Raw genomic sequence first — 16,900 nt, 5'->3', positions numbered from 1 at the left:
GGCACGGCGGGGAGGGCGGGCGGCGACTGCGGACGCGGCGGGGAGGGTGGGCGGCGACTGCGGACGCGGCGCACGAGTGTCGGTGGCCGCGTCCACAGCGGCGACACACGAGATGGAGCTACACAGGAGGCGAACGGCAGCTCGTGGCGGCGGAGCCCGCTCGGGAGCGGCGACATCCTGTTGTTCCTTACCGGGCAGGAGGAGATTGAGACGGTGGAGGTGCCCGCCGGCGGCTGCGGGTGCTCGGCAGCAAGGTGGTGGATGGGAGGGGGAACCGGTCGGCAGTGGGAGCGGCGGGGAGGGGGTGTGGCTGGGAGTGTGCTCTAGGCGGCGACAGGAGCGGCGGGGATGAAGCTTTGGTTGGCGGCGAGTGGCCCGCCTCGCCAGAGTTGGCAAGAGGACAGGCAAAGGCGCGGAGCCCAGGAGGAGCGTGGCTGCTGTGCTCCTGGGCACAGCCGTGCAGAGTTGCGGCATCCGCGTGGGGCGATGGCGCGGCGGCGTGGCATGGCAGGCGGCGATGGTGGTGAGCCCGCCTCCAACACCGGCCGCACGGTCATGCTCCGTCTCTGCCGCCAGCCGTCGAGCACATGTGCCTCCTCCTCGGCAGTCGAGCGCATGCGCGTGAGAGAGAGAGAGAGAGAGAGAGAGTATGTTGCCGCTGCCGCTCCTACCGCCGTCGAGCGTTGCGGGTGCTCCGCTAGGAAAAATGCTATAACAGGTCCCCACCAAAGAAGGACAGCGACGATGAGGCCGAGGGCATGGATTCATAGGCAAGTGAGGAGGGCACAGAGACAGAGGCCAAGGCCGAGGAGATGGGCCCAGTAGGCGTGGCCACAACGGTGTTGGCAGTAGCCAACGCGAGAGATGCCATCAAGGAGGAAACATGAGAGATGCCAGGATGGTCGAGGCATAGGAGGCTGAAGCTAGGCCAAGCATCGGAAGACAAAGAGGAGGCGTCAGCGGAAGTGGAGTTGGCGGATAAAGCATTGCGGGAGGCCCCACATGTGCTCCATGATAGGGTTAGCCATTAGTGTTTCCTTCTCGGCGATGATAAAGAGGGCCCACCACAACTATTATTTTTTAGCACAAGCCTAGAGTATGACAAGTGGGCCAAGTGGTTTATCATTAGCTTGATTTGTTTAGCACGAGCACGGTGATAGGTTGTCTACCTCAATTGAAGTTCATATGAATTTTCAAACTTTTAAATATTTCAAACATAGATGGTGTCTTTTGAGGCACCCATGAAAATAATTTACACAGTCAACTTGTTAAGTTGTCTACTAGTGCAAACACTTTTTGCGGGAGGTGTCTTAAGACATTTGCCCATGTAGATCGTGTAGACATATTAAATGGACCCATAGTTGTAAGTTCTAAGTACAAGAGTAGTGGAGTACACAGTCCAAAATTGCCAACGCCATCGCTGTTGCCGATGTCTTCTCCTCCATCTCATACATATGTGCTGCAACAAGGGGTCGTATCCATCCAGGTGAGCTCTTGACTCGTCAGATCTCCCACCTACATGCCGTCCATCCAAGTGAGACGCCCAACCATGGATATTGAATGTATTGCTAGTTCGAGATGCAGACTCGATTGCTTGCTTGGGTGATGGAAGTTGTTTGTTGTCTTGCCCATTTGCTTGTTGCCTAGGGTTTAGGGTTCAAGCTGGCTGCATGCATATGGATCTACTTCTTTAGGGTCCAAGCTAACTGCGCATACATATCTACAAGTTTAGGGTTCAGGGTTCAGAGTTCAAGTTAATTTACACTGGCTCGGTTGCTTGCTTGGGTGATGAAAGTTGTTTGTTGTCTTGCTCATTTGCTTGCTGGCTATGGCTTAGGGTTCAAGCTGGCTGCATACATATAGATCTACCTGTTTAGGGTCCAAGCTGATTGCGCATACATATCTACTAATTTAGGGTTTGGGGTTCAAGCTAATTGCATGAGAGATATGGTTTTTATTATAGATGTATGCAAGTAGTTGATTACTCCCTCCGTTCCGAATTGATCATGTACCAAAATCAAGGAAAGCCAATAACTCTCTCATATAAAATATACTCTAGTAACAAAATTGATGCATGCACCATCCCTCCTAGTTCCTAGCCAATAACAAATCAAGACATTATATGTTGGTTGTAAAGAGTTATGTGTATGGATGCATGCACCAATGTCCATTTACTCTAATACACTAATAATGATTAGATTTAGGGAGTGGATACTAACATGATGATCATTTGGGAATAACCTAAAAAAATTATATGATGATCAATTGGGGAATGGAGGGAATATGTTGTCAAATTATCACGTAATTATGGGTCAATGACATCATAAGGTTGGTTTAGTAGGATTAATGCGTACACAATCGACTAAAACATCTTGAGATGTCGTTGAGCTGGAATTGTGCTATTTCTTGACAACTTAGAGTAGGTTTAGGGTTTGTTAGCTTGACTATTTTCTCATTCTTTCTTAGCTCGTTATTACAGAATTGCTGCTCCTATACTAAGTCACCAACCCGGTATCTTACTTCACGAAGGCCAAATTCTTGATTTTTACCCGGGCTTGAATCGAGCTCCGGCAAGGGTGAAATTGGGGTCACAAGGCACATAGAAACTTAATGGCGGCATCAAGGCGTAGAATAGGAGACAATGGTGGCTTGGCAACGTGAGGCAGAGAGCAAGTTATATGGTAGCGGCTAGGTTTGCTACGAGCACGACCAACAAGGGTTACTCGGACTATTTAAAGGTGAGCATGGCGCTTCTCTACAACGAACATAGGTGGTGGCACAAGTTGCCGCAGCGAACAAAAACCATTGCCAAAATCATTCGGGGAGGCAAAAATAAACCTTTTCTAATAGTTGAGGAGAGTGATTTTGCGCTAGAGGGAGAAAATTAGACTCCGCCATAATTGAGCTAGGTCAATAAAGACTATTTATGATGTGTAAATGGTACTAGCGGTCCTTCAACTTGTAAAGAGATTTCACCTAGATCCACGAACTTGCAAAGTGTGCAACGAGGCCCCTAAACATCGTTTATTGTATCGTCCTAGCCCAAAGTCTCATCTGAATATGGTTTTACCTATGTGTTATGCCACGTGGATGATAACATGGCAAAATTCCCTTTTGTCCCATTTTTTCTCGCCTTCTTTTTTCTTCTTCCTCCACCGCTAGATGTGCCGATTGCAGCCGCAGGTAACGGTAGCATCGGTGGCAGGCCGGAGGAATCCTTAATGAAACAAGCAATACAGAGAGAAGGAGGCAGCGAGAGTGATGGCGCCGACCACCAAAGGCAGAGGCGCCTGTGGAGCGGAGGAGGGGGCTGAGTTGGTGGAGGAGTTCAAGTTTGGAGAACATGGGTGCTAACGGAGGCCTGCATGAGTGCGATCCGTTAGGCAACGCTGTGAGAAATCCATAGCGACGACAACTGTGCCAACTGGTCGGTAGAGAGAGAGTCAACTGTTGTTGCCAATGCTGCCTCTTGCCGAATAGAGGAAGAAGGAAGGAAAAAAAAGGGAGGGAGAAGGTAGAAAAAAATAACTAACAAAAAAATAGAAATGTGGCCTGCCATATAGGCAAGATCATATAGAAACGAGGCTCATATGGAGGAAAAATGGAAGAAGCAGCAAAGAAAGAAAATCAAATGTGGAGAGCCTCATATGGAGGGTGATTTTCTGCCAAGCGTGACCATCATCATCATGGATGGTGGTCGCAGAGCAGGTAAAATCTCTTGTTCGTATACATCATCATCGGCCATGAATCTGTTTGAGCAGAGAGCACAAGATCAAGAACACAGAGCGTGCAGCACTGCAGCAGCAGAGAGCAACCATGACTCTGTTTGAGGAAGAAGAAGATTCGAACGAAACAAGAACCAATCTCGAACAAAGAAACGCACAATGCTAGAACTATGCACTTACTTGTTCATTCATCTGACGGCGGTGATTCGTTCTGCGTAGCAGCTGCGCCCCACGGACGGACCAGATCGTTCGCCTCTGTTTTTGTACCTGTGACACCGGGGGACATCGGGACACGTGCCATTCTCGAATTGGCTGGATTTTGGACCAGAACGATACACTCTCTATCCAAAAGGCTAAGACTTATTTTTTTTTTTTTGCCTCAAGACCAATGAGTATAGATGGCCAAATGGGCCGCCCGGGCCGGAATGACCCAGGCACGACCAGGCCTGGGCCGAGGTCAGTTGAACCGGCACGGCCCGACTAACACGCCGGCCCGTGCCGTGTCTGCCCACGGGCTGCACGCACGGCCCAAGCACGGCCCAATAAGTCTCGGGTCGTGCCAGGCCGGCCTGAAGGCACGATAGCATATCGTGCTTCTCCATAGAATAAGTTTATTTTCCTCACTCAACTCTTTGGACTGTGCCTTATATGGCTAGAATAAGTATATTATGTATCCCTATACTCTTTGGGCCGTGTCTTATATGGTTAATTTAAGTCTTTTTTTGGTCCCTCAACTATTTTTATTCGATCGTGTAGTGCCAGGCCAGTCCACCGTGCCAAGGCATCGGCCCAGGCATGACCCAACTGTCAGGCCGGGCCAGCACAGGCCCGACACCAGTCGTGTCATGCCGTGCTTGGGCCGGGCTAAATGGCCGTGCTATGGGTCAGGCCATCATGCCTCGGACCATATGGCTATCTATACCAATGATTAATTCATTCATTCATCATATGACAAAACCAATGAATATGCAACCAATAAATAGTACAATAACTTATTGGGCTCTACTAAAAAAATTAATTTAGCACATAGTGACTACAAATAGGATTTGGACTTTTGGAAAAAGGGAAAAGTCTAGTTTACACCCTCAAACTCTTATGCTTGTCGAAAATACACCCCCGAACTACAAAAACCGGATATAATACACCCTCGAACTATCAATACCGGACACTTAACCCCCCCTGGGTTGTTTGTACTGTGGTTTTTGCCACGTTGGATGCCCCTCTCTCTCTCCTTCGCCCTGCCCTATTCGTTCTTCTCTCCCTCATGACCATTGGCGGCGGCGGCGGCGGTGTGGAGCTGTGAGGGAGACGGCAGCGGCGTGGAGATGCGAGGGCGGCGACGGCGGTGTGCAGCTGTGAGGGCGGCGGCGGCAACGTGGAGCTGCGAGGGCGGCGGCTGCGGTGGCGGCGTGGAGCTACAAGGGCGGCGGCTGCAGCGTCGGCATAGAGCTGCGAGGACGGCGGCGGCGGCGTGGAGATGTGAGGGCGGCGGTGGCGACGGCGGCGTGGAGCTACGAGGGCGGCGACTGCGGTGTCGACATAGAGCTACGAGCGCGGTGGCTGCGGCTGTGGTGTGGAGCTGCGAGGGCGGCGGCGCTTGGAGCCGCCTGCGCCGTATTCGGGCTCGCAGCCGCCTGTGGCAGGCTCGGCGACGGAAGGGCGTGGAGCTCCGGGCGTTGGGGGGTGGGGGTGGCTCCACGAATGGAGCTCGCCGACAACTATGGCATTGACGTCCGTGAGCTCGTCATCGCCCGCATGGGCGCACCACTTCCACCGCCAGATCTAGAATGTGGTTGCTCTCCGCGAGCTTCGCCGTCGCCCGACTGCCCCGCTCGAGCTCCTCCGCCACCGCTCTCCTCGTCAAGTTTGGGGATGTTAGCTCAGGGATGACCTAGGAGGAATAAGGATAGAGAGAGAAAGAGGAAGGAGAGAAAGGGGATGAGAGATGGAGGAAGAAGAGGTGACTCCCCTTATTTTTATTTTGGCAAATTTTTGCTACAGGACACTACGAGTTCATGGTTTTAGCCGTGGGACACTGCCCAAAGTCACTTTTAGGGGAAAACACTCCATAAACATTGTAATTTGCCAATGGACACCGCGCTAATTAGAATAATGATTTCCGGTTAAGGAGGAGAGAGAAATTGCGTGAAATATCAAAAATGCCCTTGGACCCACATGTCAGCTCTCCATCTCTCTTCTCTCTTTCTCCCTCTCTCTCTCTCTTCTCCCGGTCACGGTTTGCTCGCCGAGGCGGTGGCGGCGACGCCCTGAGTGCACGCGGCCTGCTCAGCGGCCACATCCCCCCAGCGCCACACCGGCGGACGGGACGTCATCGTCGATGACGACGACGCTGGCGCTGTCCCAGCTGTCCAAGAAGTTGGTGAAGGGAAAGAGCGGCAGGACATGCTCCCGGAGCACCTCGTCGTCCCCGACAGGGCGTTCGCAGTCACCGACCAGCCGGCATGCGTCCTTGAGAGCCACCAGGACGACGTGCTCGACCTCACCGTTACCGGGAATTTCGTGTGGAATTTTGTATTGCTGCACACACCGCTCAAGTGCTTGGTGTCCGTCCGCGTCAGTGTCACTCATGCCTTCGAGGAGAGCGACCCGTCGTCTTCCTCGCGGACGGTGTTCACCATTGCAGCGACCTCTCTCGTGGTGGGCGGTGGCGAGGAGGTGTCGATGCATCTCATGGTGACATGCTGAAGATGCACCATCCGCTGCTCGCTGGTAACGGCGTCGCCGGCGCCGACGGAGGAGAGCATCGCGCGGTCGAACACCTAGACCGTCCACTCCTCCCGGATGACGGCCGTTACCCACCGCGCCAGCTCGGCGCCGTCCGCCGCCGTGGCCTTCCCCGTGAGCAGCTCCAGCAGTAGCACGTCGTACACGCGCACGTCGGTGCGGAGGACAGCGGCGCCAGAGGATGGAGCCGCCACCGACGGCGGCGTAGTGATGCCGTACTCGCTGATGCAGGGCTCCATGGTGCCCGTGAAGAGGATGTTGGAGGCCTTGAGGTTGCCGTGGACGATGGCGCCGCCGCAGAACGAGGAGGCCTCGTCCTCCTCGTAGGAGGATGAGAACGACAAGTTTTCGTTCGCGTCGTCGTCGTCGCCGCCGCCGCCGCCGCACAGGGTGTTGTGCATGAACGCCATGCCGTCGGCGACCTTGGCGGCGATGTGGAGGCGCGCCGGCTAGTCCAGGGAAACCACGAAGATGACGTGCTCGACCTCACCGTGACTGGGAGAAGAGAGGAGGGAGAAAGAGAGGAAGAGAGATGAGAGCTGACATGTGGGCCCAAGAGCATTTTTGACATTTCACATGATTTCTCTCTCCTTAACCGGAAATTATTATTTTAATCAGCACGGTGTCTATTGGCAAATTACCACATTTATGGAGTGTTTTCCCTCAAAAATGACTTTGGGCAGTGGTCCCAAGGCTAAAACCACGAACTCGTAGTGTCTTGTAGTAAAATTTGCCTTTTATTTATATTTGCTGACTGGACCGTCACATCAGTGCTAGATAGGTGAAAATCAGGCTGAAAACCACTAGAGGGGATAAAATGAATGGTATTGAAAGTTCAGGGGGTGTCAAATACCCGGTTTTGAAGTTCGAGGGTATATTTTAGACGAAGCAAAGAGTTAGAGGATGTAAAATGAACTTATCCCTTTGAAAAAACCAAAAAATGAAAGAGTTCTTAGACTTTCGGATAGAGGGAGTACTATAAATAAAATTTAAGAATCTTTGTACACGTTTTACAAGTTCGTGGACTTAGCGAAATCACTTTACAATTTACCCTTTTAGGAAATTAAGAAATAAACCAAAACTGATAAAATTTTTCTGTCCATGGGCCGTAACAAAATATCTGGGCTCGTACATTCTGTCCGCCTTGTTCTCCGGCGAGTCGCCGCCGATCGGTCTATCGGAGGCGCCGAGTCCTATCGCGCGCCGCCGTCTCCGACCTCACACGCCGCTTCCGGCGACGGTGAGGCTCCTCCCCAATGGCGAAGCCATCCCCATCAAGTCTCGCCGGCCAATCCCCCCCTTGGATCGTAGTCACCACCACCGGCGCAGCCTCGTCGCCCTCAACTCTGGCCACTGCCTCTGCTACCTCGCCGTCGGCCGCCTCCTGCTCCTGAGGTAGTGCATCTCCGACCTTCCGTGACTTACTTCCACTAGTTGTGATTCCAATCAGATGCCAGCAATGGCCCCGTTAGCCACAAAGGGGGTAATTCAGGTTTTTTTTTAGTTCGGGGATGTTAGCTCGGGGATGACCTGGGAGGAATAAGGATAGAGAGAGAGAAAGAGGAAGGAGAGAAAGGGGATAAGAGATGGAGGAAGAAGTGGTGACTCTCCTTATTTTTATTTTGGCAAATTTTGCTACAGGACACTACGAGTTCGTAGTTTTAGCCGTGGGACACTGCCCAAAGTCACTTTTGGGGGAAAAACACTCCATAAACGTGGTAATTTGCCAATGGACACCGCGCCGATTAGAATAATAATTTCCGGGTGTGGAGGAGAGAGAAATCACATGAAATGTCAAAAATGCCCTTGGACCCACATGTCAACTCTCATCTCTCTTTCTCCCTCCTTTCTCTTTCTCCCTCCTTTCTCTCTTTTCCCGTAAAATGGACGAGGGTGTATTTTAGACGAAGCTTGGAGGTTGTAAAATAGGCTTATCTCTTTGGAAAAACCAAAAAAATGAAAGAGTTCTTAAACTTTCGGATAGAGTGAGTACTATAAATAAAATTTAAGAATCTCTATACACGTTTTACAAGTTCGTGGACTTAGCGAAATCACTTTACAATTTACCCTTTTAGGAAATTAAGAAATAAACCAAAACTGACAAAAATTTCTGTCCATGGGCCGTAACAAAAAATCTGGGCTCGTACATTCTGTCCGCCTTGTTCTCTGGCGAGTCGCCGCCGGTCGGTCTGTCGGACGCGCCGAGTCCTATCGCGCGCCGCCGTCTCCGACCTCACATGCCGCTCCCGGTGACGGTGAGGCTCCTCCCCAACGGCGGAGCCATCCCCATCAAGTCTCGCCGGGCAATCCCCCCTTGAATCGTAGTCACCACAGCCGACGCTGCCTCTTCACCCTCAACTCCGGCCACCGCCTCTGCTACCTCGCCATCGGCCGCCTCCTGCTCCCGAGGCAGTGCAGCTCCTACCTTCAATGACTTACTTCCGCTAGTTGTGATTCCAGTCAGATGCCAGCCATGGGCCCCGTTAGCCACGAAGAGGGTAATTCAGGTTCTTTAGTTCTTGATGATTGTGATGCAAAGAGGCTAGTGCTCTGAATTCTGTAGTTCTGTGTGGCTGCAATGTAGGAGCTGATTCGCTGTTATCGCGGGGTAATTCTGCTGTTCTCGGCGTCGTTTCAGTGGACAATGGTAGTAGCTGTTCACTTGTTTAGTTCTTCAGAACAAAAAGGGCAGGTAAATTCTTTTGCATCTAGGAGGAAATGCATGTTGCTTGCACAATAATAGATTATGTCCTGCAACTCAATGTCCATGTTGCTTACAGTTTCAGCGACATTCTGGTTTTTGCTGCACAGTTGCATTTGTACTTCGATTCTTAGTAGAAACTAGAAAGCACATGCGCATTAATCAGGAAGAAATAGAAGCTTTCAGAGTTTTGAAAAAAATAGGAGTACAAGTTTTCTTAATTACAAGAAATAGATGTCAGTCATGGCCAGTTATTTATAGATAGGAATAATTTAGCTTCTTTGTTCTCGGTTGATGGTTGCGATACAGGAGAACACTGCCCAGTTGGATTTATCACCACTGGTATGCTCAGTTCTGTAACTCTGTGTGTTCGTGGGAGTAGGAGCTGTGTATCACGGAGTAATTCCGCCGCGCGTGATGCACCGTTGCGGTGGTTGTTGTTCAGTCCTTCAGAAAGAAAAGACAGGTAAATCCTTTGCATCTAGGAACAAATGCAGTTACAGATAATGCTCTGCAACCAAGTGTCCATGTTTACTCAGTTTTTGAGTCATATAAGACTACGTTTGCACAGGAATTCTGCTGTGCTAAATGGTTGCATTGGCACCTGTTTATTTCTTCTGAGAAAGCACATACTCAGGAATCAATGTAACTTTGCATTTAGGAAATAAGTTTTCTTAACAACAAGTTTTAGAAATGGATCAGCTATATCATAATTAGAGGCTCCATGTCTTAGTACACCAATCCAGTGTTATGTCTTAGTTTTTAAATAACAAACATGATCAGATAAGTGATACAATAAGGCATTTCTGCACATAAAACATTCTACATGAAACAACAGTTTTGATTTCAATATTCTCTTGTTAAATAAGTTCATCCTTTGAACCGTCATTGCAGCCTTGGTTCATTAGCATTTTGTCATAACCATTGGGACACCAAACTCATATAGGACATGCCAAAAAAAAAAAAAACATGTTGAGAACAAAAGTCGCAAACAAAAAATCTTCATATTCTAAAGAATGAAATGACTTGATGATGGCAACTCAAGCTCACGCTGAGGTTACCACTAAGAGAAGTGAAAACCACAGATCTTCGATGAAAGCAACACATTGGAAAACCTCTGATTCACAACATCCCAAAAGAGAGAAGAAGCAGAGAAAGTGCATGTGCCAAACAGAAGTTGATAACATAATAACTGCACTGATCAGACCATGAGCGGAAACAAGATGTAATACAAAACACTGGAATCAGATTGTAGAAAGCACAAGTGATCCATAAAATGCAAACTAGCAAAAAAAAAAAAAAAGAGGTAAATCCCTGCCTTAAATAGCATCAAGAATTTTACGTTGCAAAGCTAAATGCACTGCTGACAACTAATGCAGAACAAATGGACTTGTGAACCCATCGGCTCAAAACCATTTTACATAGTCAGATATAAGTGATCATGACTGAGAAATTTTATTATTTCAGACATGTCATAGCATGTTCTCAGAGAACCAAATTGACATCAGGTTCATCGGAATCCGCTAAGCACAATTCATCATAGAATGGTTATGGCACAGAACAAGTGATGAGTGCAAATTTCTATGTTTAGCAGAAAAGTAGAAGACAAAATCTAAAAATCAAGCAAAAGGACATCAAGATGTATTTTTCAAATGTGGCACAGAACAAGTGATGAGTGCAAATGCATTTTTCAAATGCAGCATCAACCAAAGAATGACATTTCAAGGGTTATTCAATTCTATTCAGAAAGATACAAAAATGAGTATTCAAACAAAGTGGACATGTACAAATTGATGGGAAATTGAACCCAAAACGCCTCTAGCAATTGAAATAAGTAACTACCCATAGTGGCAACTTAAATATCATATCATTGACCAGAACTATTACTAGATAGATCTTAATATTGTCCTTTTATTTTCTTTCATTTTAATTCCAATGCAGACAATTTGCATACTGATCAAATAAATATGTTTGGTGCTCCAGGGCCATAGAGGCACCTTATCAGAGAGTTAAAATTTTCATGTCATATCTCCAGTAATAACTAAGATGTCATTTTAGGATGGTTGTGAGCAAACCAGTAACGAAAATGCATAGAAGGATCAAGACATGAGAAAGACAAGCTGTAAGGTACCTGTATTCGCTAGATGGTGTAGAGAACTCTCTTTGGCTCTCTATGTAAACAGCTTGGCCCTTTCGATACCTTTGTATTATGCTCAAAAATAAAATTACATACATTAATTGAGTAAAATGAGTTTTGAGTAAACTAGTAACTAAGATATATTTTTTCCTAATTTCTACAGCTAAAAGTATTAAATTCGCCTACAACCAAGAAGACACAATATCAGAGTGAGGATAAATACTTTCACAGGCATACACAAGAGAGTACACAGGGATGATTTGTCAACATCATCCAACTAAGTAATTTTCAAGAAAGAAAAGTGGTGACGAAGTTAAAAGATCAAAGATATAAGGCCTCAGCTATAGTTAGTTTCCTTTCAGAAAAAGTCTCAACCAAATAAGGAACTCAGATAGAGGCATAGATGCATCATTGGCCAAACACTGGTGGGTTCAAGAACAACACATTCAACAGACAAAATTGTAGGTCAGGAATTTCTCAGCATGTTATTGTTATTGACATTTTATTTGTACTTGGCCAACTGCATTTTAGTTTTAATGACAGAAAGTCATTTTATTTTATATATACATAAAAGAAAAACAAAAAAGTATATATTTCTGTCAAGAACAAGCTTCCAAGCCAATCAAACAAACAGCTATAGAGCAGAGTAGTAATAAAGCCAGATATATTCAAGTCAAATTTTAACATGATAATTGCAAAGTATCATATAAGCTAATTCAAGGCCCGAGATATAGTTGCACTTCATTTCACTCCTAGAGTTTCTGTACAACTTTGTTTCATCACTGGCTAATCCACAAGACATTGGGGGCAAATCAAGGCTTCTAGAGGGCAAACAAGTAGAGCACTAGCTACTCTCAACAGTTCATTGAGAAGCCAGTTTAGTGCACCCTGTGCAACTGCAATACCTCTCAAGTACAGCAAATTAACATTTGGCAAGAATAGGGTGAAAGTTCAGAATCAAAAGATCAGAATGGACGCAGAGATCAGAGGAACAAGATTTGCATCAATTACCATCGGCCTCGTCCATCCATCAAACAAATACTTTAGCTACTAACCATGCATGGATAACAGATCAAGGGAGGTAAGTTCAACACATTTGCATTTGATCTGCAGCAACAGAGCTACAGGAAAAGTCATAGTAAATTGTGCCACAAACCAAGATAATACTTCCTCCGTTTCACAATGTAAGTCATTTTAGCATTTTCCACATTCATATTGATGTTAATGAATCTAGATTGTGGAAAATGCTAAAATGACTTACAATTTGCCAGCACCTCAACATTGGTCTATCATAAGAAAACAAAATTTGTTCAGGCTAACCCTGACATTCCTTGCAGCGTTGGCATGCAAAAACCAAAATAATGGGTTATAAACAGTCGGGAGCATGAAAAATCACGTTTCATCGGTGGCCAATCCAAGACTTTGCAAAACAAAAGGCTGGAAAATCAGATTTTTGTTTCTGTCACTGATAAGAGAACACTTGAATGTTTCCTAGGCTGCACTTTTTCGGAGATGCCTCAAACAAAGTGAAGAAATTCAAGAGATCCATGGACCTGTTGGACGGCTCGTCAATTCAATGAGGTTCTCTCATCATCGGCACGAATAGTTCATCTTTCAGCAGGTAAAGCAGAGGATAATGATTGGCAAAAAAGAAGCCTAATAAAGAAGCACAACTAGCCACAAACACAGTTAAATGTAACAAGAACATTTCAAAGTGGAGTAACAAAGAAGCCATCCATGGCCTCAGAAGGACTAATCCCTGCGCTTCATTTGGTTTCAGTGGAGTGTCTGCACAACTCACGTTTCATCTCATCACTGGCCAATCCAAAACAATTTTTTTTTTCTTTTAACGAACAATCCAAAACACTTGGGTGCAATACAAAAAACTTAAATTTCAGTGTTTTATTTCTGTGACTGTGAGAGTACACTCGAATGTTTCATATCCTGCCTTTCTCCATAGATGCCTCGAACAGTGGAGAAAACTCGATTAAATCGATGCAATGCCAACAACTGAAGATGCATTGCAGTTCTTGCAGAACCTGGCAAGAAAGAAGGAAGAGGCAGAAAGCAACTGCAATCTCTTGGGAACGAGAAATCAGAAAGTTCTGAATCAAGATAAAATCGGGTTGGATATGTTCGATGTATTATTTGAATCGATTTCAAATCAAATACTAGTTGCAGGTAAAACAGAGGATAATGGAAGGCAAAAAAAGAAAAAAAAACTACCCACAAACGCGGTTAAATGTAACATGAACATTTTAAACTAAATCCATGGCCTCAGAAGACTAATCACTGCGCTTCATTTAATTTCAGTGGAGTGTCTGCACAACTCACGTTTCATCTAATCACTGGCCAATCCAAAAGATTTTGGTGCAATACAAAAAGCTTAAAATTCAGATTATTTTTTTTAAAACATTTCTGTGGCTGGGCGGAAGAGCACACTCGGATGTTTCCTACGGCTCGAACAAAGTGAAGAAAACTCGATTAAATCGATGCAATGCCAATTACTGAAGATGCACTGCAGTTGTTACAGAACCTGGGCAAGAAAGAAGGAAAAAGAACAAAGCAACTGCAATCTCCTGGGAACGAGAAATCAGAAAGTTCTGAATCAAGATAAAATCGGGTTGGACATTTTCAATGTATTAGTTGAATCTGATTTCAAATCAAATACTACGCAGTTATTCAAACTTCAGACATCTTCAAACCCAGTCCAAAATGTGCTTCAGTGTCTACAGCGTAAACAATCATCGGAAATTTGTTGTCAAATGAAAAAAAAAAAACAAACACCACACTTATCAGAACGAGAGCTGATCGATCAAAAGGTAAGCAGCAGTAACATTCTTCTATCAGAGAGAAGAAAAAGCCGAGCAGCATAGTTGCAGAGAGAGAGAGAGGGACAGGTGGACGCTGCAGATTGCTCCGCTCAGATAACAACGGCCCGGATTGTTTCGTCGCGCTCAAGGCACCCACATTCAAAGCTGCAGGGGCTTTTGCAGTATTTGCAGTTTTGGCAGTAGATAAAAAGGCAAAAAAAAGAAAAATGTAATAAAAAAAGGAAATCACAAACCTTATCATTGGGGGTGCAATTAAATTACACTCCATAAATCAAAAGAAATCAACCTCCAGAAAGAAAAAAGAGTTTGCGTTTACAAAATTATCAATATATTTCAAAGGGCAGCTCATATCGAGAGGAACATGTGGTTGTAATCGTCTGAACCGTACATATTAATTATTCCACACAGGAACAGCAATCTGGTCCATCATTATTCAACCTAGTGTTTTGAACTAATCATTGGTGCCCCCCAAATAAAACCAAATCAAGGAATGTAGAACAAAGTAACAAAGCTGCTTGCATTGAACAGGTTGCAGCCAAAGAACAAGATCAACAGAACTGTTATGCTGGTCCAAGATAGGTCCTGGCAAGAAGTGCAAATGTGGTGCTGATGTTTTGCAAGTTACTGTCCTCCAAAAGAAGAGCAGGGACCAGGGATGCAAAAGAAGCACTACTACTGCAGTTTTGCCTGCAGAAGAACACAAACAGAGAGCCAAGCCCAAAGGGGGGAAAAAAGAAGGGCAGCTTTATTGATCCTGATTTTCCTCCAGGACAGTGCAAGAGAAGCCAAAAAAGAGAAAAAAAAAACTTGTTGGCTCTGAGTCTCTGACCAGGAGTCCTGGAGTAAGAGTGCGTCGCATGCATGCATGTCCATTGGCTTGGACAGATGGCTTGCACCTATTGGTAGATTGGCCAGGTACCTGCCTTGAGATGCATTATTTTTTTTTTAAAAAAAAAGAGGATGGAGAAGTTGCCGATCAATCCACATATGTAGGGCCTCAAGAATGTATATTGCGAAAGATCAAGAAACGCGGAAGAACAAACTAAAGAGGCAACCAAGTGAAGAAATCGATCGATCAGAAAGATAGCAAAGAACCGAAGAAATGGAAAAAGAAGCAAAAAGAAGGGACGAGTTCTCTGGAAATATAAATTACCAGAAGATCTCACACTACTCTGGCCGCGTAGCTCATCCGCAGCAGCACATACGCTTACATGAGATGATCACGCACGCACACACACGCAGGGAAGGAAAAGAGATGAGAGAATATACAGTATATAACATGGCAAAAAATCCTGCCAAAGAACAAGGGGAGATGCTTTTCGCACTGGGCTAGCTTTGCATCGAACAAAAACGACGCAAATTAATGTTCATCCAATCCCAAGATCAAAACAACGCCGCACCTGCGTGTACCGAGTGCCTCAGATCTGAGCGTTTTTGTGACCAAATCACCATATATATGAGCTCAATCTTTTCATAGGCGAATGGGTAAACCAGGAGCAGCAAGAACCGCACACACGCACACTCCGAAAGAAACAGCAAGATCTAGCAGATGAACACACACGCACGCACACGCAAAGAAACACCCAACCTGCACGCAGCACAGAAGCGCTCTGATGGCATATGCCACTCCATCTCTCACGAAGCACACACCAGGAGGGAGAACCCACAAAACCATGGCAAGATAGATAGAAGAACAGATCAAAACCAGAAGGGAAAAAAGAAATCAACCAAAAGCTGGTTCTACCAGCCACTGCAACTGGAACATGCAGAGCTAGCAGAAACGAGATAACCATCATATATATCGGGTGGAGAGAAAGGAAGTGGTCAATATAAATAGGCGTAGGATTGGGTTGCCGCGGACGGCGCAGATCATCTGGGCGCATCGGACGGACGGCCCAGATGGCGCCAGATTTCGTCGCGGGCAAGAAGCCTCTCCCATCGATCCCTCTTCTCTGCTTTTTGTTCGTACGTACGTAGACGTGCCCTGACAAGTGGGGCATAGCTGTAGGACGGACTCACATCTCGTACTTACGTGGCCGCCGCGCCAATTCTTGTAGCGCAATCACATCGCCGCGGTCAGTTTATTAGACGATCATTATTGGCTTAAGTAACTTGCTGATGCAACTCTCTTATTAAGCCAATTTTATGTTGTCCTTTCTTTACGCTTATAACTTTGTAAGTTGTTTATCAGTAGCTTATTAATTATTCCCTCCGTTTTACAATGTTTCAACATCCTGTCATTAAGTACAAAAATTGTCCTTAAATTTATGAGGGTGTGTCATCTGAGCCCCTCAACTCTTAAAATACATTTTCGGATCCTCGAACATTTCATATTGGTACAAACGGGCTCTAACCCACCCCATGAGCTAACATGACATGCCACATTGGTGCCTATGTATTAGTGGGACTAACATGTTAGTCACATTATTGAAAAAAATTTAATTTTTTTTTTCTACTATACCTTGAAATTTTTAAAAATATTTCTTTCAATTTTATCTTTTCTCCTCTCCGTTTAAGAGGAGATAAAGATTATGTTTATTTTATTTTTTCATGTGACTGACATGTGGGCCCCACTAACATTTGAATCCAGGGTTAATTGGATCCATGCCATTATAAATACGATTTGAAAAAATACCATTGCTATTCATGAAATCTATTGCGTGCCAGTAAAATTTTCTAAATTTTGAACTATGCCATCGCTGGCACGTTTTCTTTTAACATCCTCTTCCGTCTGTTGCTGGGCCCACTCATCAGATCA

At 45.9% G+C, this 16,900-nt stretch overlaps 1 long non-coding RNA gene, 3 other non-coding genes and 1 pseudogene across 4 annotated transcripts; 2 read left to right on the top strand and 3 right to left on the bottom strand.

The window, feature by feature from the left end:
* Positions 1-6,128: 6,128 nt before the first annotated feature.
* On the top strand, positions 6,129-6,923 carry LOC127785850 (uncharacterized; annotated as a pseudogene).
* Positions 6,924-8,605: 1,682 nt separating this feature from the next.
* On the top strand, positions 8,606-9,651 carry LOC127786449 (uncharacterized). Its single transcript, XR_008019973.1, has 3 exons — positions 8,606-8,968; positions 9,055-9,162; positions 9,481-9,651. It is a non-coding gene; the product is annotated as an uncharacterized LOC127786449 (long non-coding RNA).
* Positions 9,652-10,628: 977 nt separating this feature from the next.
* On the bottom strand, positions 10,629-10,720 carry LOC127753575 (small nucleolar RNA Z165). Its single transcript, XR_008012631.1, has one exon. It is a non-coding gene; the product is annotated as a small nucleolar RNA Z165 (small nucleolar RNA).
* Positions 10,721-13,046: 2,326 nt separating this feature from the next.
* Positions 13,047-13,130, bottom strand: LOC127753589 (small nucleolar RNA Z163/Z177 family). The gene has a single exon (XR_008012645.1). It is a non-coding gene; the product is annotated as a small nucleolar RNA Z163/Z177 family (small nucleolar RNA).
* Positions 13,131-13,580: 450 nt separating this feature from the next.
* LOC127753590 (small nucleolar RNA Z163/Z177 family) lies at positions 13,581-13,663 on the bottom strand. Its single transcript, XR_008012646.1, has one exon. It is a non-coding gene; the product is annotated as a small nucleolar RNA Z163/Z177 family (small nucleolar RNA).
* Positions 13,664-16,900: the final 3,237 nt, after the last annotated feature.

This window comes from Oryza glaberrima, chromosome 10 (assembly GCF_000147395.1).
Source record: "Oryza glaberrima chromosome 10, OglaRS2, whole genome shotgun sequence".
Classification (NCBI taxonomy): Eukaryota; Viridiplantae; Streptophyta; class Magnoliopsida; order Poales; family Poaceae; genus Oryza; species Oryza glaberrima.
The sequence above is the reverse complement of the archived record's forward strand: the minus strand, read 5'-3'. Positions and strand labels throughout refer to the sequence as shown.